Source organism: Lathyrus oleraceus, chromosome 1, assembly GCF_024323335.1.
Source record: "Lathyrus oleraceus cultivar Zhongwan6 chromosome 1, CAAS_Psat_ZW6_1.0, whole genome shotgun sequence".
NCBI lineage: Eukaryota > Viridiplantae > Streptophyta > Magnoliopsida > Fabales > Fabaceae > Lathyrus > Lathyrus oleraceus.
This window is the reverse complement of record NC_066579.1, coordinates 363,710,051-363,734,987: the sequence shown is the minus strand read 5'-3', so window position 1 is coordinate 363,734,987 and position 24,937 is coordinate 363,710,051. Positions and strand designations below refer to the sequence as shown.

General features: G+C 36.8%; 1 non-coding gene across 1 annotated transcript; it reads left to right on the top strand.

Moving 5' to 3' along the window:
• Positions 1 to 24,486: 24,486 nt before the first annotated feature.
• TRNAG-GCC (transfer RNA glycine (anticodon GCC)) lies at positions 24,487 to 24,558 on the top strand. Its single transcript has one exon. It is a non-coding gene; the product is annotated as a tRNA-Gly (tRNA).
• Positions 24,559 to 24,937: the final 379 nt, after the last annotated feature.

Here is a 24,937-nt window from a genome sequence, read left to right as displayed (position 1 = left end):
ATTCCACTACTGGCTCCTTTCTCAAACTCTAAGCAACTGGTACACCACCTAGCATAAACACATAGCCCACTGTGGATTTTCGATCCTCAATATCACTACACCAACTTGAGTCGGTGTATCCCACTAATTTGCATTCTTTTCCTTCATTAGTTGTAGGAAACAAAATGCCATAGTCGAGAGTTCCTTTTAGATACCTTAGTATCCTCTTCACCGCTGCTAGATATGATACCTTTGGCTTCTGCATGAATCTACTCACCATACCTACACTGTATGCTAAGTCAGGCCTTGTGTGACAAAGGTGTCTAAGTGACCCAATAAGTCTTCTAAATTGGGTTGGGTCGACATCATCTTCATTTGAATCTTTTGATAGTTGTAATCTAGGCTCAGCTGGAGTCGAAGTTGGGTTTCAATCTTGCATCTCAAATATCTTGAGTATTTCGCCTGCATACCTTCTCTGATGCATCATCAAACCTCTATCACTCTTGTAGAATTCGATGCCAAGGAAATATGAAATGTCACCCATATCTTGCATTTCAAATTCCTTGTTGAGATCACCTTTTAAGTCTTCGATCTCCTTTTTGCAGCTACCTGTTATCAAAAAGTCATCGACATAGAGACATAGTATAAGCAATTCACTCTTGCTTCTTCTTATATATACTCCATGTTCATATTTCCATTTTACAAATTCCTCCCCCCTTAGAAAGCCATCTATCTTCTTGTTCCAAGCTCTATGCAGCTTGTACACCTTTCTTTCTTTGTCTTGTTTCACAAATCCAGCTGGTTGTGCAACATAAACTTCTTCTTCAAAGGGGCCAACAATTCGGATAAGTGTGTTACTTGGCTCTGGGGCCCATTCGCATAATGAGGACCTACCAATTCACCATTCTCGAGGGAAGGAAATTTTGAATGGGGGTATTCGAATCGAGTCGGTCTTATTGAGCTCTTTGGCCGGCCCAAAACAATTATTCTCTAAGTCTTTGCTATCGGGGACAAATCTAAGATTATTATAGAATTACTGAGACCGACCTCTAGAAAGTTCTTCTTTGTTATCTTAAGGCCTCTGAGCAGTCCTCTATATTGGGGGAGAGGTCGACATGTTGAATGTGAGTAGTTAGTTTCAAGAATATGCTCATTAAATGTTTTTCTTGTAACACAAAAGTTCATTATGAGAATCCTTCACATGACCCTAGACCTCTATGATAAGAGGGGTTATGCCACAATAGTGCTAGAGTGCACTCGAATGTTGTTGTGTAAGCAAAGTCATATTTGGATTGTTGATCCTGCTTTCGACGTTTCTTTGATTTTTGGTTGTAAATCACGAGGCTACTAGTTACACATACACACACACGCACACACACACATACACACGCACGCACGCGCACGCACACACACACACACACACACACACACACACACACACACACACGCGTGTGTGCGCATATATACACACACACACACACGCACACACACACACACGCATGCACACACATACACACGCACACACACACACATGCACGCACACACATACACACGCACACACACACACACATACACACGCACACACACACACACACACACGTACGCACGCACGCACCCACACACGCACGCACACACCCACGCACACACGCACGCACGCACACACGCACACACGCACGCACACACACACACACACACACCCACGCACGCACGCACCCACGCACACATGCACGCACGCACACACACATACACACGCGCACACACACACACACACACACACGCACACACACATACACACACACACACACACACACACACACACACACACACACACACTCGCACACACACATACACACACACACACAATCTCCTTTAGTGATCCTTACAAATGAGCATGATCAGTGATAGAATCATTATCTCTTGTGGTGACTGAAACCTTTGATGCAGATCTATGGAGCGATCACGAACGTTGAATGGTGACAACACCTCCACTCAGTCCAAACGAACAAATTCCTTCAATCTTAGTGCTAGCTGCTACAAATGAAGGCTTTGAGTGAGTGAGTGAGTGAGTGAGTGAGAGAGAGAGAGAGAGAGAGAGAGAGAGAGGCGAAATTACAATTGCACAAATGCTTCTGCACAAGGGTTCTATTTATAGAACCACTTGTGTGGGTTGCAAGCTAAAAAACCCACTTAAGTGTATGTGACCCATATCTTATGATATGCCAAAATCACTTAAGCGTGTGGTACCTTACTGTCATACCCCAAAATATGCCCGTTAATATTACAAGGCATTTTTCAAGGCACTCCAACTTATTTTTCAAGGCATTGATCTTAAGGGAACAAAGACCCAGCTCACAGATGGCCAAATCCAGAAAATGCTCAAACTGGCATGCTCGCTAGGCGAGCAAATCCTTCGCCTAGCGAACCCTTCGCTACACCACTCGCCTAGCGAAGCTTGCGAATACCAGAAATTTTGGGTTTCATTCTGAGCCCATTAGGTCACGAAAAATCATTATAAATACCAGCACTTCAGTCAAGAAAAGGGGAACGAAAAGAGGAGATAGAAAGAAGGCACAACAAACCCTGGAGGCTAACCCAGAGAATTCAGAGCAACCCTAAAGGAAACCCTGAAGGAAACTCATCTGCACCAAGGTTACCTCCGCCCAACTCAATCCGGCGCCAACCCTTAGAGTGACTTGCCAATTCAAGGTTGCAATTCAATTGAAAACAGGTTTGCATTACTATTACCGCTTTATGTTCTTAATTTGCATGTGGCATTATGATTGAATTTATAAAAATATCTTAAGTTTTGCATGTGAATTTAAGTATGTATGAATGTCTTGAACGTTTAACCATGTAATTTCTGTGATGGATGCCATAGGGTGTGAAGCTTGTTGGAATCGTACCGTTCTGAAATTCAAAACCCGCAGCCGTTCGCTAGCACATCGCTAAGCGAACATGTAGCGAGTGTTCGCCAAGCCCTCGCTAGGCGAGGCAGCAGCGAACATGACAGTCGTTGATTTTTTCGTTCTGATTTTGCTTATCTGACATGTTTTATTGTAATCATGCATGATCTGCCCGACACTATTTCTGTTGTGATGCCTATTGTTTGGTGCAACTCTTGATTGCACCCTGATTTGGTATTCTGACTTGTTTGCTGAATTTTGTAAGGGTTCACATACTCCCGGAGAAGGTAGCTTGCTAGGTATTCCACTTTATTTGTGGGATACCCTTGTGGAGATTCACCCTAATTACTTAATTGATTATAATGTGGACCTAATTACCCAATTGATTACAACTACCTAATTGATTATAAAATATTGCCTTTGAATATGTGATCTTGGACCTCTCTTTGTTGCCTTATGGTATTGCGGTATTATGGTCATGTCCCGCGAATGTGGGGATACACTTAGCACAGACCCTTCGATTAAGTCATCATGTCCCTGTAAAATAAATCATCGTCCCTCGGATGTTGCCTGCGAATACATGATTTTGTCCCTCGGTGACCCGTCGTTGTAGCCTACGGTTAAATGATGATCGTCCCTTCGAATGCTAAGGTATCCTTACAAATGTTGCTTTGAATGACCAATCGATGACCCTACGATGTCCCTTTACATCCAAAGGATAAAACTACTTGCTTCTCAATAGTAAAGATAGTTTTACCCTCATAAGGATAGGAAATACCCATAAAGACCTTGGGTGGGTATAACTCTTAATTGCTGGCTCACAACCTAAAACATTTTTCATACCTCACACTTTGCGAATACTAGAAAATCACCACTTGGTATACATTCGTACTAGAATCATTGCCAAGTTATATTTTTCTAAACCGCTTTCAAAATTAAACGAGATAAATACTTTGTATACATTCGTACAAGAATCATTACAAAGTTAAACTCTCTTTTCAAAACATTTTTTAAGCAATTCACAAACACTTTTTTCAGACAAACATAAGTGATCAAGCAATTAAGAGCCCATGGATAACCATGGATACAAAGGGTGCTAACACCTTCCCTTTGTATAATGGACCTCCCGAACCCAAAATCTAATTAAGGTCTTTCCTGTTCTTTTCCACCTTTCCTTATGGGATAAAAGAAAAGTCGGTGGCGACTCTTGCTATCCGCGACATTTGCTTTCCAAAGCAAAAACACCGAAGTCAGTTCACCGTATGACAGATTCGCGGTGTGGAGGTGGAAGATTATTGAACACTTACCATATTTCCTATTCTACTTAAGTACATCGTACCTTACGATGTTATACAATTCACTTAAGTACACCATACCTTACGGTGTTCCTTAGTTACTCTATCTCTCATCAATTCGTCCTTTTGTGTGTGACCCTGTAGGTTTTCGCGACATTAGCAATTATATTAAATCACGTATTTAACATAATAAATAGTGAGCGGTATCTAGCAACACATCACTACTACCCAAGAGACGAAAATGTCATGTGATATGACAAATCCTTTTTGTGATAATACTTATGTGTATAATTACCCTTTTACCATTATGTCTATATTGAACACAAGGCATAGACCGTGTCATCCTTGTCCAGTTCAATATTGGGCCCATAGACATTTATCCTATTACACAGGATGGGAAAATTCCATCTAGGTCACTCATGTCCCTCAGCATGCTTCGTGGAGTACCCATCAACTGTTTTTATGGTCATTCAGTTACGAACAATGTTTGATCAGCAATAAGGCACTCGACTATACATCTAGGGTACATAGTGGTTTCAGGTCAAAGGGTGGTATACACCATTATCACCATGAGAATAACTTATGACACTTAGCATAACATTCTATATAGTATTCTCATAGCGGGTCAATCCAGTATAAATATTACTCTCAATATTCATACTTATGTTTAAGACTTGATAACTCCTTATCCATGATCCATGAGATGTGATCATCAGTCTATATACTGTTTACCAGTAATTTCTGACAAACAACCGCTAGTCCTCCAATATTATGAATCTTGGTAACTTACAAGATTGACTAGATTGATCCTAGGACATGTGTCTCAAGAACTAGTATTATGGTGATTTGACACATGATTACGTTTGTTTCTGGTTTATGAATGGTAAAAGGTGTTTCGACGATAACTCTAAGCGAAATTTATGACTTTATAGACAAAGAGTAAATGGCAGTAATTCTGTAAAAAGAGCCTTTTTAAGATAACAAAGTAATTGGCAAAGGCAAAGATAAATATCTTGAAGTAAAAAAGCTTTAAGTTTGAAAAGGTACTGGAAATGAATATTTGTCGAAATGTAAATATAAAGGGAAAGCAATGATGAAAAAAACTTTGAAAATAAAGGTAGTTCGACAGAAGAAAAGACAGTAAATGGTTTTAATTTAAGTAGTTTGCATTAAACAAATAACATGAAATGTAATCATGGTGTTCTTCATACATACACTTTCAGCAAAGACTCGTTTCTCTCGCTCCGGTACTTTGAGTATTTTTAGTGAATTTTGTATATCAATTTGAACACACCAAATCTGAAAACTAAGACTCCTATTTATAACAATTCGACCCTAACGGTCTCTATACAGATGATTGCCACGTTCGACCTTTTCAAACGTTGCGTGTCTTAGATGCTTCCACGTTTTTGCCTGACGAAACTACTTCGTTTGAATTTCAAATCCTTCCCGCTCGAAGCTTCGAAACTGCCAATGCCGCTGTCGAATAGAACTTGTGGAGATCAAAAAACTTCTAAGTATTAAGCTTCGATAGAAAGGTCCTTTCTTCCAAGAAAAGGATTTAATAAAATAGCTTCGACAAAACCATTTTTATATTATTCTCCAAAATATTATATTTTCAAAGAATTTCAACTTAATGGTCGAAATCTCCATCTAACATATACATAATAGTCTTAATGCTTTAATGTTACCCCATTTCACAACAAAGCTCGACTATCGATACTTTAAGAACAATGTCCTTATGTTTAATGGGATCTCATGATTAAGTCACACTTGATACATTAAACGGACTAGCTATTCTAGAGACTTTATTAGACAAACATAATAAAGAAAATTCCTTTTATTATTAATAAATAATTAGATACAAGTAGCAAAAGTATTGGCCTCTAGGGCTTACACCAACAATCTCCCACTAGCACTAGAGCCAATCAGGCATACCTCTAATGTCCATAGATCTAGTATGGCCATCATGCTTCTACTGCGCAAGAGGATTTATCAGTGGGTCTGCAATATTGTCAAGTGTAGGTACTCTGCATATTTTCACATCTCCTCTATCTATTATCTCTCGAATGAGGTGATAACGCCTAAGTATGTGTTTGGATCGTTGGCGAGATCTAGGCTCCTTAGCTTACGTGATAGCACCATTGTTATCACAATAGAGATCAATGAGATCCACAATGCTAGGAACTATGCCAAGTTCACTAATGAACTTTTTGATCCAAACAACTTCCTTTGCTGCACTTGAGGCAGCAATATACTCGACCTCAGTTGTAGAATTAACAACTGTATTTTGCTTTGAACTTTTCTAGCTCACAACGCCACCGTTTAAGCAAAACACATAACCAAATTGTGATCTAAAGTCAACCTTATCTGCCTAGAAGCTAGCATCGGTGTATCCAATTAAAGCAAGCTATTCATGTCCTCCATATATCAAAAATGAATCCTTAGTCCTTTTCGAATACTTAAGGATATTCTTGACAGCTACCCAATGAGCATCATCGGGATCAGATTAGTACCTACTCGTTGCACTTAAAGCATACGAGACATTTGGTCGAGTTCATAACATGGCATACATGATAGATCCTATTGCATATGCATATCGAATATTATTCATGCGATCCCTTTCTACCTTAGTTGAAGGGGATTGTGTTTTTGATAGACACATGTCATGTTGCATAGGTATGAATCCTTTCTTGGAATCATGCATATTAAAGCGTCTCAGCACTTTGTCTATGTATGTACTCTGACTTAGGCCAAGCAGTTTATGTGATATATTTCTATAGATCCCGATTCCTAATATATATATATATATATATATATATATATATATATATATATATATATATATATATATATATATATATATATATATATATATATATATATATATATATATATATATATATATATATATATATATATATATATTATATATATATATATATATATATATATAATATATATATATATATATATATATATATATATATATATATATATATATATATATATATATATATATATATATATATATATATAATATATATATATATATATATATATATATATATATATATATATATATATATATATATATATATAATATATATATATATATTATATATATATATATATATATATAGGCTGCTTCACCTAGGTCCTTTATAGAAAAGCATTTCCCCAACCAAGGCTTTACTTGTTGTAGGGTAGGGACATCGTTTCCAATGAGTAATATATCATCTACATATAATACCAGGAAGATGATCATGCTCCCACGAACCTTCTTGTAGACACAAGGCTCATTTTAATTCTTGATGAATCCATATTGTTTTACTGTTTCATCAAAATGAAGATTCCAGCTTCTGGAAGCTTGCTTCAATCCATAGATTGATCTTTGTAACTTACATATCTTTTGGGCTTCTTCTGGTATATCAAATCCTTCAGGCTGTGTCATGTACACACCTTCAAGAAGATTCCCATTAAGGAAAGCAGTTTTGACATCCATCTACCATATTTCATAATCATGATATGCAGCGATAACAAGTAAAATCTGAACAGATTTAAGCATTGCAACTGGTGAAAAGGTTTCATCATAGTCACCCCATGAATTTGTTTATATCCTTTTGCAACCAGTCTTGCCTTAAAGGTATATACCTTACCATCCATGTCAGTCTTCTTTTTGAAGACCCACTTGCATCCTATAGGGTTAACTCCTACAGGAGGCTCTACCAAGGTCCAAACCTGGTTTGTGTACATGGAATCCATTTCAGATTTCATGGCTTCTTGCCACTTCTCAGACTCGGGACCAGTTATGGCCTCTTGGTAGGTCACAAGCTCATCTTGATCCATGAGTAATACATCATCTTGATCAGTTATGAGATATCCATATCTCTTAGGTAGGTGATGTATCCTACTTGACCTACATTGGTCTTGTTCTACTTGAGCAGGTTGCTCTTCCATAATTACCTGTGTTTCCTGCTCTAATTCCTCCATAGGTGTATCAATGCTTTGTGATTCTTGAATTTCTTCAAGCTCTACTTTCCTCCCACTGATTCCTTTGGAAATAAAATCCTTTTCTAGGAAAACTCTAGTTCGAGCGACAAACAATTTTCCCTCAGAAGGCTTATAGAAGTAATACCCTCTTGTTTCTTTAGGATACCCCACAAATAAGCATTTGTAAGATTTGGGGTATGTTCAGTGGTCCACATACATCAGTATGTATGAGGGCCAAAAGATCATTCGCTCTTTCCCTTTTTCCTGTGAATGGAGACTTTATCATCTTTCCAATTAAACAAGATTTGCATGTCTCATATGATTCATAATCAAAAGAGTCCAAGAGTCCATCTTTATGGAGTTTGGAAATGCGTTTCTCATTTATGTGGCTTAATCGACAATGTCAAAGGTAAGTTGGATTTAACTCACTAGGTTTCATCCTTTTAGTATTAATATTATAAATAGGCATTTCAAGATCAAAGACATATAGTCCATCGTTCATTTGTGCAGTAGCATAGAATATATCATTCAAATAAATGGAGCAACAATTGTTCTTTATTATAAATGAAAAACCAAACTTGTCTAAACCAGAAACGGAAATAATATTCCTGCTAATTGTAGGTACATAATAATAGTTCTCTAACTGAATTATTAAACCACTAGGTAAAGTCAATACATAAGTTCCTACGGCTAAAACAACAACCTTTGCTCTATTGCCAACTCGTAGGTCAACTTCACCTTTTTCCAAATCTCTACTCCTTTTTAGCCCCTGCACATTGGTACAAATGTGAGAACCGCGTCCAGTATCTAATACCCATGATGCAGAAGTAGATAAATTAATTTCAATAACAAAACATATCTGAAGTTGAAGTCTCTACTTCATTCTTCTTATCTTTTAGGTACTTTGGTAGTTTCTCTTCCAGTGTCCGGTCTTACGGCAATGGAAGCAAGTGCCTTCCTTTGCTATGCCTCCACTACGCTTCAAAGCAGGAGCATTAGGTTTAGGTTTGGAAACTTCCTTGCCTTTCCCTTTATCACCCTACTTGGTGGGTCTTTTGTTCAGTCTCTTTCCATTTCCGATCATCAGAATGGACTTTCCTTTTGACTTCAGATTCTGCTCAGCAGTTCTTAACATGGCTAGCAGTTCAGGAAGAGATTTGTCCATATCATTCATATTGAAATTAAGGAAAAATTGACTGAATCTATCTGGAAACGATTGCAAGATCAAATCAGTTGCAAGTTCCTTTCCGAGGGGAAAACCCAACCTCTCAAGGTTCTCCACATACCCAATCATTGTAAGCACATGGGGACCTACAGGGGCTCCTTCAACTAACTTGCCTTGAAAACGGGCTTTTGAAACTTCAAACCTTTCATGCCTTGCTTTCTCTTGATAGAGAATCTTCAAGTGTTCGATCATATCGAACTCTGCCATATTCTCATGTTGCTTTTGCAACTCTGAGTTCATGGTAGCTAGCATGAGGCAAGCAGTTTCACTGGCATCATCGACATGCTTCTTATAAGCATCTCTTTCTGCCTTAGGTGAAGAACTAGGAGGTTCCTCTTCAGGAACAGGTTTCTCCAAGACATACAATTTTCTATCATGTTTGAGGACAATCCTCAGATTTCGGTGCCAATCCAGAAAATTTATCCCAGACAATTTTTCCTTATCAAGAATTGATCGCAATATGTTCTTAGAGGTGTTTGTTTTCATGGTAATCTACATGAAAATAATGGAAATATAAGTATCAATAACATATTTAATTAGGCCTTTAATTAAATATGCTCCCACTATTTTACTCAAAACAAATGACCATCACCATTTGATTCATAAAATCCCGTTGGAAGATTTTCTAGTGGGTCGAGATCACATTTCACTTTGTTTTAAGTCCCCCTAGGAGGATTACAAAAAAACTAGGTTATTTAGGTAGGAACTCCTTCCAATTGTATCTAATACAACTCTCGAATATTTTAGTTGGGTGAATAACTCCTTATTCCAATCCATCACATGGATCATTTCCAGCTCTTGCTTCTAAACATATATAATCTTATTATAATTTTTTTAGTTAAGTTTGACCCATTGTTTTAGCAATTGGATATTACAATCATCCCATCGCACCTTACTAATATAGAATATGCACCTCGTGTAGGAGAAACCTACATTATTCGATACTAGTCTTGATGAGTGCTAAAACATGGAAAGCATAAACTTAATATTTAATTTGAGGGAATTTGCAATTATTCTGATCTCACCGGCTTATTTATCATATAAATCGTCTCTCACATGCATCAACATACATTCACAATGAAACAGTTATGGCCCATAGTGCAATTGTTCTCCCAAGCCAATGAGAGAACCTAAGCTAACCTAATAACGATCTAAGCTTCTCCAAGCAAGATCTTCAAGGTTGTACTCCTTTGATATTGTATTCTTCTCTTTCTTCATAACATTATATTACATAAAAGAAACTCGTTTTACATACGAGGGAGTGAGATGAGAAAAGAAGTTACATTAAGAGATTAAAAGAGAGGCACGACACGCAGGTCGTATTTTAATATCCCAAAACAAAATAAAGGAAAACTAAGGTCATAATCGATCACCACAAGACAATAATAATAAACACATTATTATTATTAATTTAAATTTTGTTAATTATATAAACCAAATTAAATTTCGGCGACTGATCACATTACGCAGAGTTAGTCAGGGGTTCCGCTGCCCGGTCACAACTCTTGCGCAGTCACAATCCTAATCGCATAACTCTTTGACAACACAACCCTTGTACCGTTATGAACTCTAATGCACCAATTTCAGACCGTCAAACACACCTCGATTGTTAATTCAGTATGATTGATCAACATGTCATTGCTTCACCATACTAATGTCGGATCAAGAAGCAAATGGCCATCGATCGCTCAAAGGAAAACAACCATTAAGTGTTTGAATGAGAGAAACAAAAAAAGTATATCATATATACCGTATTTTTCATCAATATTATTTATATCGTATATATAACTTGATCGATCTCAATTGCGTAACCTATGGACGATCGATGTATTGCTGCTTCACCATACTAACGTCGGATTCTGAAGCATAGTTAACATTAGTTATCCAAATCGTACACACATGATGCCAAATTTAATTACTCGTTTATTCTTTGATTCATTTTATCTTTTAATCATAATAATATAGAAAATACAGAATATAAACAGCTATCAGATGCATGGTTTTGTAAGTGGCTCTCATACCACTGAAGGAGAATAGTGATCCAAAACGCAACGGAATTTAAAAATTTATCCTTTAATGATCCTTACGAATGAGCATGATCAGTGATAGAATCGTTACCTCTTGTGGCGATTGAAACCTTTGATGCAGATCTACAGAGCGATCACGAACGTTGAATGGTGATAACGCCTCCACTCAGTCCACACGAATAGATTCCTTCAATCTCAATGCTAGCTGCTACGAATGAAGGTTTTGAGTGTGTGTGTGTGTGTGTGTGTGTGTGTGTGTATGAGAGAGAGAGAGAGAGAGAGAGAGAGAGAGAGACGAAATTACAACTGTAAAAATGCTTCTTCACAAGGGTTCTATTTATAGAACCACTTGTGTGGGCTGCAAGCTAAAAAGCCCAATTAAGTGTATGTGGCCCACATCTTATGATATGCCAAAATCACTTAAACGTATGGTACCTTACCATATTTCGTATTCTACTTAAGTACATTGTACCTTACGATGTTCTATAATTCACTTAAGTGCACCGTACCTTACGGTGTTCCTTAGTTACTCTATCTCTCATCAATCCTTCCTTGTGTGTGACCTTGTAGGTTTTCGTGACATTAACAATTATATTAAATCACATATTTAACATAATAAACAGTGAGTGGTATCTAGCAAAACATGACTGCTACCCAAGACACGAAAATGTCATGTGATATGACAAATCCTTTTTGTGATAATACTTATGTGTATAATTACCCTTTTGCCCTTATGTCTATATTGAACACAAGGAATAGACCGTGTCATCCTTATCCAGTTCAATATTGGGCCTGTAGACATTTATCCTGTTACGCAGGATAGGAAAATTCCATCTAGGTCACTCATGTCCCTCAGCATGCTTCGTGGAGTACCCATCAACTGTCTTTATGGTCATCCAGTTACGGACAATGTTTGATCAACAATAAGGCACTCGACTCTACATCTAGGATAAATAGTGGTTTCAGGTCAAAGGGTGGTATACACCATTATCACCATGAGAATAACTTATGACACTTAGCATAACATTCTATATAGTATTCTCATAGCGGGTCAATCCAGTATAAATATTACTCTCAATATTCATACTTATGTTTAAGACTTGATAACTCCTTATCCATGATCCATGAGATGTGATCATCAATTAATAAATAATTTGATACAAGTACCAAAAGTATTGGCCTCTAGGGCTTATATATATATATATATATATATATATATATATATATATATATATATATATATATATATATATATATATATATATATATATATATATATATATATATATATATATATATATATATATATATATATATATATATATATAAGTTTTCTTTTTGTCTTCTTTGTCTTTAAAGAACTATTCTCCCTGTGTTTCTTGTTGTCTTTGAGTCATTTCACATTTCTATTTCTTTGATTTTTATTTCTATATTGTGAAGCTCTTCCAGGGGTTATGGTGATTTAGTTCCTTCATTTTTCTAAATGTGATGGTATTTAAAGGGAACAATCTTCCTTTTATAACTTTGGGTCTCTTTTGATTGCTTTATAGGTATGGTGTCTATGAGGAACCGAAATTTTGGAAGTAATAGTAAGGAGGGAAATGTTCTTGCTTGTATTGATGTTAGAAGTGTCTAGGGTTTTTCTTTCCCAACCTTATATTTAGTGAATCCAGAATATGTAGATGATTTAGGTAGGAAAAAAAGGCTCAAATCTGTATTACACCATACACACTTGCTTTTTGGGTTGTGACCCCTTTGACAATGAAGTTAGATGGTGGAAAAAGTCACAACCACTTCCTTTTACTTATGGTCGTTCTATTTTGTCCTTTGACAGCTAAGCAACAATGGACCGAGAGAATCAGCAAAATGGGAAGGCTCACGAGGCTGAAGATCAACTTTTCTATGAAGATCAACTTTGTTGGAGAATGGGATTTAGATAGTTCCTTCACCAATATGGGCATTTCTTCTTATTAAAGGGTGTTTCCTTCTGTGATGATAAAATGTTAGGCAGTCGATATGCTAGATGCGTTTTTCCCCTTCATGATATGGTTTCTCTCAAATGGGTTTCCGACGCCTCTTTAATGATTTTGAGGTTGTGATTATCAATCACATGGGGATTACCCCGTTGTAGCTACACCTTTTGAGTTTGGATTAGGTTAATGTTTTTCAATACAGGTTCAAATACAATGTTTTTCAGACAGGGGTCAATGTTTGCTATTGTTTAGGCAAGGAAAAAAGATGTTTGAAATTTATGTATACAATATGAAGAACTTCAAAGACATATATTATTTGTCATTCCTCTTAAAGGTACTTCTCACAAGAATATTTAGAACGAGGTTCCTTCAAGAATATTTATAACAAGGTTCCTTCAAGATGTACTAACAAATATATACTGATAAATTCCCAAAATTCTGACCGTAAAAATATGTAGAATATTTAGAATGAGGTTTCTTAAAGATGTACCGACAAATTCCCAAATTTCACTACAACATTTCCGTCCTACGAAAATGAAAGAAAACCGTTGTGAAATCTGAAAAACCGTTGTCTTAGGCTATAAGAACGGTTTTTAAGCCATGCTAAACCGAGGCGTAGCCTTAACCATTCGCAACGGTTTTTACACCAACAACAACCCCTTATATGTAACCGTTGCATTAGGTATCTTTTGAGAACGGTCTTACGAGTTTTTAATAGCAACGACTTCTCTCTGTTTTCGACTTAAAACCGTTATGCTAATATATTTTAGGCCAGGGTTCTCTATGGGCCATTACAACGGTTTGTAGTCGTTGCTCGTTTAGACATAAATCTATAACTTTTCAATGGCTAAAACATCTACAGAATCAGGTTATCACTCTTACAATGAATGAAATTTTTTCATTAATAAAATTTAAAATCAAATTATTTATGAACCTTGTAAATCATTATTATTAAATTTAAATAACAATAATTTTAATATAATAGTATTCATATACAATTTTAATATAATCTTAAATTAAAAAAATTATATAACAAAATAACATCATTCCGAATCAAAATAACATCTTCATTGTATATATCTTAATGTCAATTATCATTTATAATCAAAATAACATCTTTAAAATGACCATCATCTATTAAAAAAATTTAAAAATTTAATCTCTTCATCTTCAATGGATTGAAAATCTTCATCAATATCATCATTCATAATCCGCAAAATAAAAGTAATATAATTGAAATAATATTATTATTTGAAGACTATAAAATAATTAGAATGTAAAGCATAAAACATTTCAATCTTACATGATTATTATTTGGAGCATATATTGATGATTCTCTCTTTCATGACCAATACTTGTAGCAAAATGTAGAAAGATCTTCAATACTACATAGCCATCACAGGAGCAACATATCTCATATTCCTTCTCCATTCCAATATTTATCTTCAATGAGAAATTGGTTAGGAGCTTCTGCACTGGTAAAAACAAAGTAGATGAAGTGTCATCTAAGTATAAAAATAGAGTGTTTTGAAACACTTAACAAGCAGAATACTTAAGTAAGTAAATTTGTCCCATTTAGGTTTGAATTCAATTTGATTCCAATACTTCCTTCAATTTGATTTCAATTTTAATAGATACTTACCTCTTGGAGATAAATCCAATTGGCATCAATACAAAGAATTTAGTGCCCTTGTAAGTTGTGAAGGCACTTGAGTAGTTCCACCTCACTAGTCCTTGCTTGATGTCTCGTCATTCATCAATAGTCTTATGGGTGGTTGATTTGCATAGCAGCAAGAAAATAAAGAATTAGAGATATACCCACGACAGTGGTCATGAAAAGTTCAAAAAGTCAAACCAAAGAAATACTATAAAAAATCACATATAACATTCACAATTAATTTTTAACTTCGTAATTTTTATAAGCCATTGCTAAAATTTGCACAATCATAAGAGTAGTTAATAAAAGGACATAAGTAAAACAAAACATTTATTTAAAGAAAAAGTAGACAAATTAGATTTGTAGAAGAAATGACAAAGTAGAGAAATATTTCGACAAAAGTAATTGGAAATAGTATTGTTAGGCCACCATCTTGTCTTAGTTCTTCTCACCCTTTTTCACTGTCTTTTCATGATATGAACTAACCATAGTTAAATAACTTTTTTCACAAAAGTGAAACTAAATAAATATAAAAAGAGAATTGTGGGGCATTATTTTTCAAGTTCTGCTTACGTAATTGTGGACCAAGTTAATTGGTATGAAAGTGCCTTTTGACAAAGTCCTACGAAATTATAACATATCTATATGAGAACTAACACCATAGGATATTTCTTACTTAGTTCTTTTGAGCTTTCTAATAGAATATTATACTAGAGTTGAAGTTGAATATGTCTTCCAATACAACAGGCATAACGGTTACCAAATACATACTAAGAACATTCATCCATATAAGAGTAACACATTGCATCAAAAGGCATTTAGCTAATTGAAAAGCAAATTATCATTCCCTACATACTAGTGACCAACCATCAAGTAAATAGTGAATTGGATTATAGGATCATATACCTTAAGTTGCTTCCTTATGACAAAAGCATTCTCCTCCTCAGCATCATTGTTGTACCGTAATTTCTTTGTGAAGAAATGAAAAGTTGCAGTGTTGCTCTTGGGGACATGCACTGTCATGTACTCAAAATTAAACTCTTCCGACTAACACAATAAAAATACACAGAATTAGAATAGAATAGTAAACCCAAGAACATGTGATCAATAAATAGAATCTAAAAAATGCACTACCATGTACTTAGTACCAAAGACCTCTTATGGGTATCAACCACGCTGAGGGAAGTGATAGTAGCATGACACTTACACAATAAAACTAGAGCAGTCCCAAATTTATTTATTCCTATAAGACCAAGGGCAAGCATTCAACCGTTATTTACATTAAAAATCAAAAGTTAATTATACACAATATTTGAAACACATTATTTTTAAAACAAATAAGCCATCATGACTCTAACGAACTCCTCATAGTTGATCTGACCATCACCGTCAACATCAACTTCGCGAATCATCTCGTCAACCTCTTCATATTTCAGCTTTTAGCTGAGATTTGTCATAACATGACAAAGCTCAGTTGCAGTGATGAAACCATTTTGATCCTTGTCGAACACACCGAAAGCTTGCTTACGCTCTTCCTCGGAATTAGTATCCCTACTCTTACAGGCCATCGGGTTGAGGTTTTCAGGGAAATTAATGTTACCATTTCCATCAGCATCAACCTCATTTATCACGTCCTGCAAAGGGGAAAGAGGAGAAGAGAATGGTATGTGTGATGTACCTCTGTGGCCAACAGTCGCGACACAAACATGATTGATGAACTGCAGACAAATGTGAGATGCCATTGCAACTATTTTTTGGTATACAGTTTAAATGACATACACAAAATGTAATTAGGATTGTGCTTGGTACTCGTGCTCTTTCCACTTCTGTAATTAACTTCTTCATGAATAATTTCAATTATCCAAATCCCCAAATCTGTTGTTTGTATCAACTAGCTGCTATAGTAGTGGTATAGCTCTGCATCACATAAAAGTTTTACAGACCACTATTTTCTGCAGTATGCAATTGGCAACACTGATCCACCATCCACATACAACTAGGTAGCACTTTCTCAAGACACTACTTAAAACTATTGATTAATTGTCATATATAAGAACACCATCTCTGCAACATATTTTTCCTTTTACCATTTCTTCCTATTTTACCTTGTAACTTAGTAGATTAGGAAAAATCGTTTGTTATCATGACTAGGCTTCAACATAAGAAAATAGAACATAGTAAAACTACAGTGTAAAATAAATTAAAAAATTAGCATAGTCACAAGAAAGTACACCAAAAGAAAGTATCACAATCTACCGATAATATAACAAAGGTTAAAATGAAGACCAAATCCAGACTCTTTGAGATGCGAAAAGGTTTCTTTAGACATTAGTTTATCGGCATTACCCACATCCTTTACTGTTTCTGTATATCCACAATGGTGAACAACCACAACCACCAAGGAAGAAGTAACATGTCATAAGAAATACCAAAAGCTTCTCATCTTGGCACTCTATATAATGAAAACCTCTAACCACCCAAATTTAAAACCAATTTAACACTCATTTTATGTTTCATCCCCTGCATTCGAAACAAAAATATCATGAAAAGAATAGGGAAAGTAGTACCAATTAGCAAGGTAGAGCAAAATTTAAAATAGAAGAAGAAAAATTTATTAAATAAGAAACTAGAGTAGAAATAACCATCTTTTGTTAGGAATAACATTACCGAATGGAAAAAAAATAACTTACTAGTAATGAAAGGTTCAAAAATTCTGAGGTTTGAGAAATTTTGAACAAACAAAAGTCTTTAATAGTTAGGGTTTAAGACCTACGAAAAAGAAAGGGTTAGATTCATACAGAGAGAAAAAATAAAGTTGAAGTAGAGTTTTTGCAAGTTGAAGGAAGCTCGTCCGGGGAAGGAGAGCTCGTAATAGAAGGAAGCATGTTTATGAAGCGAGCCTGCACGGATCCAATCAGTAATGAAAAACCACACAGGATAAGAATCATACATATAATGGGGGAAATGGTTAGGGTTTAGGGGAAGAATCTTTCACACAGGATAAACAAGCTCTGATTGAGGGTTGGAAGAAGGGGGAGTGGATTTGGGAGAAAGAGAAGCAAGCTCTGATTGAGGGTTTGGGAGAAGAATGTAGGTTTTTTGGGATTTGGGAGGGAATAACTTTTTTTTCTGTGATATGGAGGGAATAAATTTTACTTTTAGCGCTTAATGAATTTTCACTTTTATTGTTTTAATCAAAAGACCTCAGTTCGATTCTAACATGGAATTTATTTTACCAAAAATTTTATTTTAACAAAACAAATGAGAACGTTCTTGTATAATTACATTTTTATTAAAATAATTAAAACTATGTTAGAACGGTTTTAAATAGTTGTTAATCAAAACCGTTCTCTTTGTTATATATTAGAATGGTTTTGAGCCATTGCAAAAAAAATGCTAAAATTATATACTTTATCACAACCAAATATAAAAGTTGTTGCCTATTACTCTCTACGAGAACAATAATTTTACCTCTTAAAAATTACGCGTTGTCATAGGATAAAAATGTTGTAGTGATTATGGCGGTAAAATCACTTTTTATTGGAATCGGGAGCGCACATATATCACACTAGTGACATATCTCAAGAAGAGGAGTATTTGAAGGTTAAGCTTACTGCTTTTGGGAAAGTCTTGACTTTGTTGGTGACACATAATATTCTAATGCTAATCGTTTAAAATAGAAGAGGAAGTATATCTAAACTTGTATGTTAGCTGAAGCAGCTACAAAAGAGGAGAAGTGGGACATCTTTGATAAATGTTGAGACATCATATATATATATATATATATATATATATATATATATATATATATATATATATATATATATATATATATATATATATATATTATATTATTGTATCAAGGATACATACTAATTTTTATAATCACCTGCATTATGTTGTAGATAAGATGATTTGTTTGAAGACTATGATTCAGATGAGATAGGCGTTAAGGAGTACACCTTCACCATCCATCGTTGCTGTCGTGCAACCTTTAAAGAACTTTTTTCCGAGATAACCCTCAAGATCTGGCCCATTTAATAATTCTTCTACTAGAAAACTTAGATAGAGAAGTCCTCTCCGACCCAAAGGTGACTAAGAGCGAGAGTCATCAGTCAGTCTGATGGTGAGATTATTCATAGGTATTTGTTCAGAACGATTGACAAAAGTTGTCAAAAAGGGGATAAACATCAATCCTTTGGAGACTCCGCCTCTAAGATACCATGAGAAGGAGTGTTAGGTTCAATCAGGTTGAATCTCGGAGGGAGCTTCTGCAACTCACTAGTAGTCATGTCTCTGTCATTCTTTGCGAACCCCTGATCCTAAAACGGCTAAAGAGCTCCAGTCTTATGTCTCTGAAGAAGATTATGCATATTTTATGGGTATGGCTTGTTAGTGTAATCCCTAGAGGCCAATAGTTTTCTAATGGACTTGGTACTTGTATCAAATGATCTATTAAAATTGATTAGATATTACTTTGTTATGTTTGTTTTTCAAAAAATAATAAGGTCCCTAGAATAGCAAGTCTATTTAATGAAACATGAAGTGTGACTTAATCATGAGATCCTGTTGCGTTAGCAGCAAAAGTAAGTTTTACAATTATCATATCCACAAAGACCAATGGTTTTGTATAATGGACAACAATGATTTGTTATCTTAAGCAAGATATAGGTTTTATGTTTGTTGTGATGCGAAAAAACTAATGACATAAAATAAATAATAGAAATTATAGTTGGAGATGCTAGTATTATTAGTGAGAATGATTGTTGAGGGCGTATATTTCATATTCACGTATCTATTATGTACATCCATAGGTCAATAATATGCTTCAATACTCATCGTATAATACTACCTTCTGTTACCCTCATTCGTATCTCCTTTTGGTATCCATGTCGTGAGATCAATGTATTACCTAATAGAATGTCATACATTACTATTAGCCAACACAAAGCATTAAGTCCCAACAATCGCAAATGAGCGAGACTCCACACCGATCATGATTTAATGCATGTGGATATTGAGCCTATACATATGTCTAGTAATGACAAGCACCTTTTGATGTCATGTTACACCATGAAAAGAAGTCTTAGGTTACAAAGCTAAAATAAAAATTAAGATTAAAGAGTCACCGATATTACAACATGAGTAGATTTACATAGAACTTCATGACCTATTTAATACATGGATATAATAAATACATCTAACTCCGACAATAGAAATTTTAGCCACACTTACACATAGTTAGCACAACAACTTGTCTTTATAGAGATGCCAACTTCGGAAATGGGATTTTCCCAATCACCTGAGCACTGCTTCTACCTTCACTCTTCCTTTCTTATCCTCATGTTGTAGACCATAGTGAACTTACTCGAGTTCTGTACTCCTCTGATCCACCAAAACTCCATTTGAACTAAACTGGAAACTTCTCTTTATAGGAAAAATTCTCAACCTCACGCTAGGCGCATTGTTCTCTCACCCAGTGTGCCTTCCCTACCCTAACACGCTGACCAACCTACTATCTTCTTCAGCAAGCAATGCTTTCATGGCTTCCATGTGTCATTGGTCGCCTTTTCTCACCCAACACATCCCTACTGACAAACATGCCAACTCTTACTTGACCTAAAAAGCATACCTAGCGAGTCTTAATCTTTCATGGTTTTCTTTTACTTATTTTATTCTTTCTAATTTGTAGTTTTTGGGCTCTTTTCATATATTTTTTATAAACGCATATAAGAAAAGTCCAACCAGGTGTTTCTTTACATCTCATATATAACTACGGGGTTTTTGTGATGTTTACTTGTAAAGAAAAAAGCAGATAAGTGTTGACGTAGTTAACGTAAATCATACACTTATCAACTATCCCGAAATTATCCTTTTGTTTGTCCTAAAAACTTATCAGATGATTCAAAAAATGTTGAATATTTTCTAATAGGTTGATTGACTTCAAGTCGAGAGTTTTTGAAATTGTTCTTATGGCAGGATCTCACTGAGTATCTCTCAATGGTTAATGTTTCCCTCAACAATTTTGATAATGCATATACTAGTAATACTTTTATATGTCCTCTCAGCATCATCACAAGATATATCATCAATCATGGATCATTAAATCTTTCTTTTGGTAGTAACATGGTTGGGTTTCAAAAAATATTGGTTTTCTTTTTTGGATTCAAAAGCCTAAAGATAAGAGAGCATAAGACTTTTTTTTTATATTTCTTTTGTATACTTGACTTTTTGATTTTTGAATTTGGTCAAAGCATTATTTTTTATTTCCATGCACCGGAAATACTTGTGTTTCTTTTTGAAAATTCATCCTTTTTCATATTTTTCTCCAACTTTCAGTTTTACAATACCCTTGCTTTTTTATTTCTCTCATATCGTTAAGATAATGGAGTGAACATTGTTTTTCTTTTCAATTTTGGCAAGGGGTTGGAATTTTGAAAGGATAATTTTTCATTGTATGGCTCAAAGGGGTTTGTCAAAGGATTCTCACCCTCACTAGATATGCTTTTTAGGTCAAGTAGTTTTTCACTCAATACAAACAATTAGTGGATTCTTTCCATGACTTTCAAACATATCAAGTAATTAGCAAGGATAATACAAGTCTACTAAGTTATTATGCATGTCTACTCTATTGTTTTTGGTAAAACATAAGGTTACACCCTTCTCACATGGGTAGACGATCAAGCTGGCCCTTGCGAACAGCTTGATGCACTATCTCCCTTCAACCCTTTGAGCGAAATGCGGGAAAACAAAAGGAAAGAAAATCCATGGACCGACCCCATCATCTCCACCTCACAGTCCAGGCACAACGACGCAATTATCAGGGGCGCGCTCTACCACTGAGCTAATAGCCCGTTGTGTGGGCCCCCCGAAGGGGCCCACTATGTCAAAAGTGAGAGAAACCCCATCTCTCTCTTTCCCCTTTGTTTGCCTCATGTCGCCCCGCCTTTGGCATCCAGGGGTCGCGGACCGACCATAGAACCCTGTTCAACCTGAAAACGCCTTAGTTCTCCGTATCTTAGGTTGAACAGTTAAGGGTCGGAGAAGTGCAATTACTCATTCTTAACTTCAAACCTACATTCTTAAGAGCAAAGAGTCGGGCGGATAAAGGGGGGAGAAGCTTTTCGTTCTCGGTTCTCCTGTAGCTGGATCTTCCGCAACCACAAGAATCCTTGTTTGATATACTTGTAATCAGTTAGAAGAACTCGGAGTCTAAGATGGTAACAAGAGAGAACTAAGTGCAATACGTACAACCTACTAGTGACTAATTCCCCCCGACGTCTTATTCCTGTTATCCCAGTAGTAATTGAGCAGGGCGAGGAGTAAATTTCTCTTCTTTCTTTTCTCATTAAACTATTATATATGAAATGGTGTAATTATGGATCTCATTCGTATTCAAGTGGTTTGCACTAATAGTTGCTCGAAATGGATAGCTTTGTTTCCGGGAATTCGAGGATACTGCCAATCTTGCGCTTCAACCAACCATATGCTCTTTCATGATGAGGTCGAAGCCCTGCTAGCGAAGGAATGCATCCAACAGTGTTCTGTCTCATTGGTCCTCTCATGCCATAATTTGCTCATAAATCCACTTTGTTCTCCCGGAAATAACTTTTTTTATAAAACATTACTTATGTGACTTCGATCTGATACCTCTCGATTCAGAGAGGAAATGCGCATTTGTATCATTTTGACTCTCCCCATCTCGAATTCTACTAATTTGATATGGGACTGGTTGTGAAGGGAAGCTTTGTGGGAGAAAGGAGGAAAAGGTCAGGCTAGTCAAGGCTTTACTCAAACATATGGGATAGATTACGAGGAAGCCTTTGCCCCGGTAGCCAAGATGAAGTCTGTTCGTCTCCTGCTCTCTATTGCTGCGAATCGAGATTGGCCTCTGTTCCAATTATATGTTAAAAATGCCTTCCTGAACGGGGACCTACAGGAAAGAGTTTACATGAGTCCTCCACCCGGTTGTGTAAGGGGGGGGGGGAGAACAAGAGAGGTCAACTGGAGTGGAAGCCAAACGACGGGGCCGAGAATCTGTGATCGATCCGAAGAACCACTGCCAGATACGATTCTGCTTCCCCTTCGTACTACCCGATTCTTGCCCGGCTTTCTTTCGGCTTAAGTAAGAAGGCTGCGGTGAGAATGAGGATCACTTCGGAACTCTAGGAAAATGGGCGGGCGTTTTAGGGCGGGATCTAAAAGTTCTCCAACGTGTTGCGGAGCCTTCGGCCGTGAGAGGGTCTTTTGGCTTCCTCAGGGCCGTGTGAAGCTTAGCTTGCTTTAGCAGCCACGTGATGATTCAAGATTCGTGGTAGGCGTAGGAGCTGGGCGAAGCGGTAGCGAAGCTCAGGTGGTGATGCAAGTGCGTAGTAACCCCCTCGGGCATGCTCTTTGTACAACCAAGCGAAGAGCTAGTGAGGGCCGGAATGGAATATCGTATGTAGTGTAGAATCGGATCTGAAGCTCTTTACTAGGATTGGAACAAGCGAGGAACGAGTGACCACAAGCTCCGCTTAAGCGCTCGACATGCATGCAGTTAGCTTAAAACATGTTCATCATGTGGCCGAGCGAAGCGCACCTGCGTGAAGCAGCCTAGCATCACTTTAGATAGGAGCAGAATGGATGACTTACAACTGAAAGTAAGTTCTTCGGATCGATATATCGTACGACGTAATGGAGATCTTGGTCTAGGTCCGGTGGTTCGCAGAATTCGGGACCTAACGATGTTCGATTCGTCACATGAACGGGAGCGGACGATTCCCTCGTCTCTCCCTTTTTCGGGGAATGGCTGCAAGCAATCACAAGCAAGTGATTGAATGAGTGGGGGGCTCCGAAAGCACATGCGGGATAAGCATGTCTTTCAGGAGACGGTCTAAGGGTCCGGTCTAGAAAGAAAAGATAACTCTCAACAAGAACTAATCAAGATCAATAGGAAGAGGAGTTAGCTATAAATTAATTTTTTTGACAAAGTTCATGCCACGACGATCTATACGGAAGGGCTGTTTTGTTGATGCATTCCTGTTGAAGTTGAAAAAGAGACAAACACTCATGTTTAAGCTCCCGGATCTGCTTGGATTATCGTATAATAAGAGGAGCCGTCTTAGGAAATGACTGAACTTAAAAGACAGATGCCACCGCTGCGAGGGAGTCACTTGTCTGATCTTGCGGTGCACTCACTCCCGTTACGAGAATGAAATGACGCCCCAGCTCGACTCGAGACCAAGACTCCTTCCTTACAACTCGCACCAATAGCGGCACTGAGCGGCCGGAGATTTATTGAAAAGGCAGCCGCCCCTCCCCCCCTAGCCGCCTACCTACTCGTGCTCGTATCTCGATCGGAGGTTAAGAGTGTGGTCCGGCGGAAAAACAGAAGTCGTCCGTATCAAGTGATACGTTAATTGCTCAGTAGTGCTTCGCCACTACCGTAGCTGGCGGAAATAGCTTAATGGTAGAGCATAGCCTTGCCAAGGCTGAGGTTGAGGGTTCAAGTCCCTCCTTCCGCTCTTGGCTTCGTCGTTTAGTGGTAACGAGTAGAGTAGGCATCGCCTCTCGATCCAATCCGTCTTTCCCTGGCCTCCCCAACACACTCTTGATACGAAAGAAACCTCCCGCCATAGAATAGAGAAGAAAGAGATCTAAAGTCTGGGTCCCCTCGATCACCCTTCCCTTGAACCTGAACTGGTCGAGAGAGATAAACCCGCACCACATTTGAGAACCTTCGAACTGAAACCCCCAACTAGAGATGGAATTCCATAACCTAAACAACTCAATGGAGAGCTCCGTGACCGGTTCAATTCAAGGGAAGGTCCACCAATAATGGAAAGGCCATTCCCCTCCCTATCCGTTTCTTGATCCCTCATTCCACGAATTCGTTGTTACTGA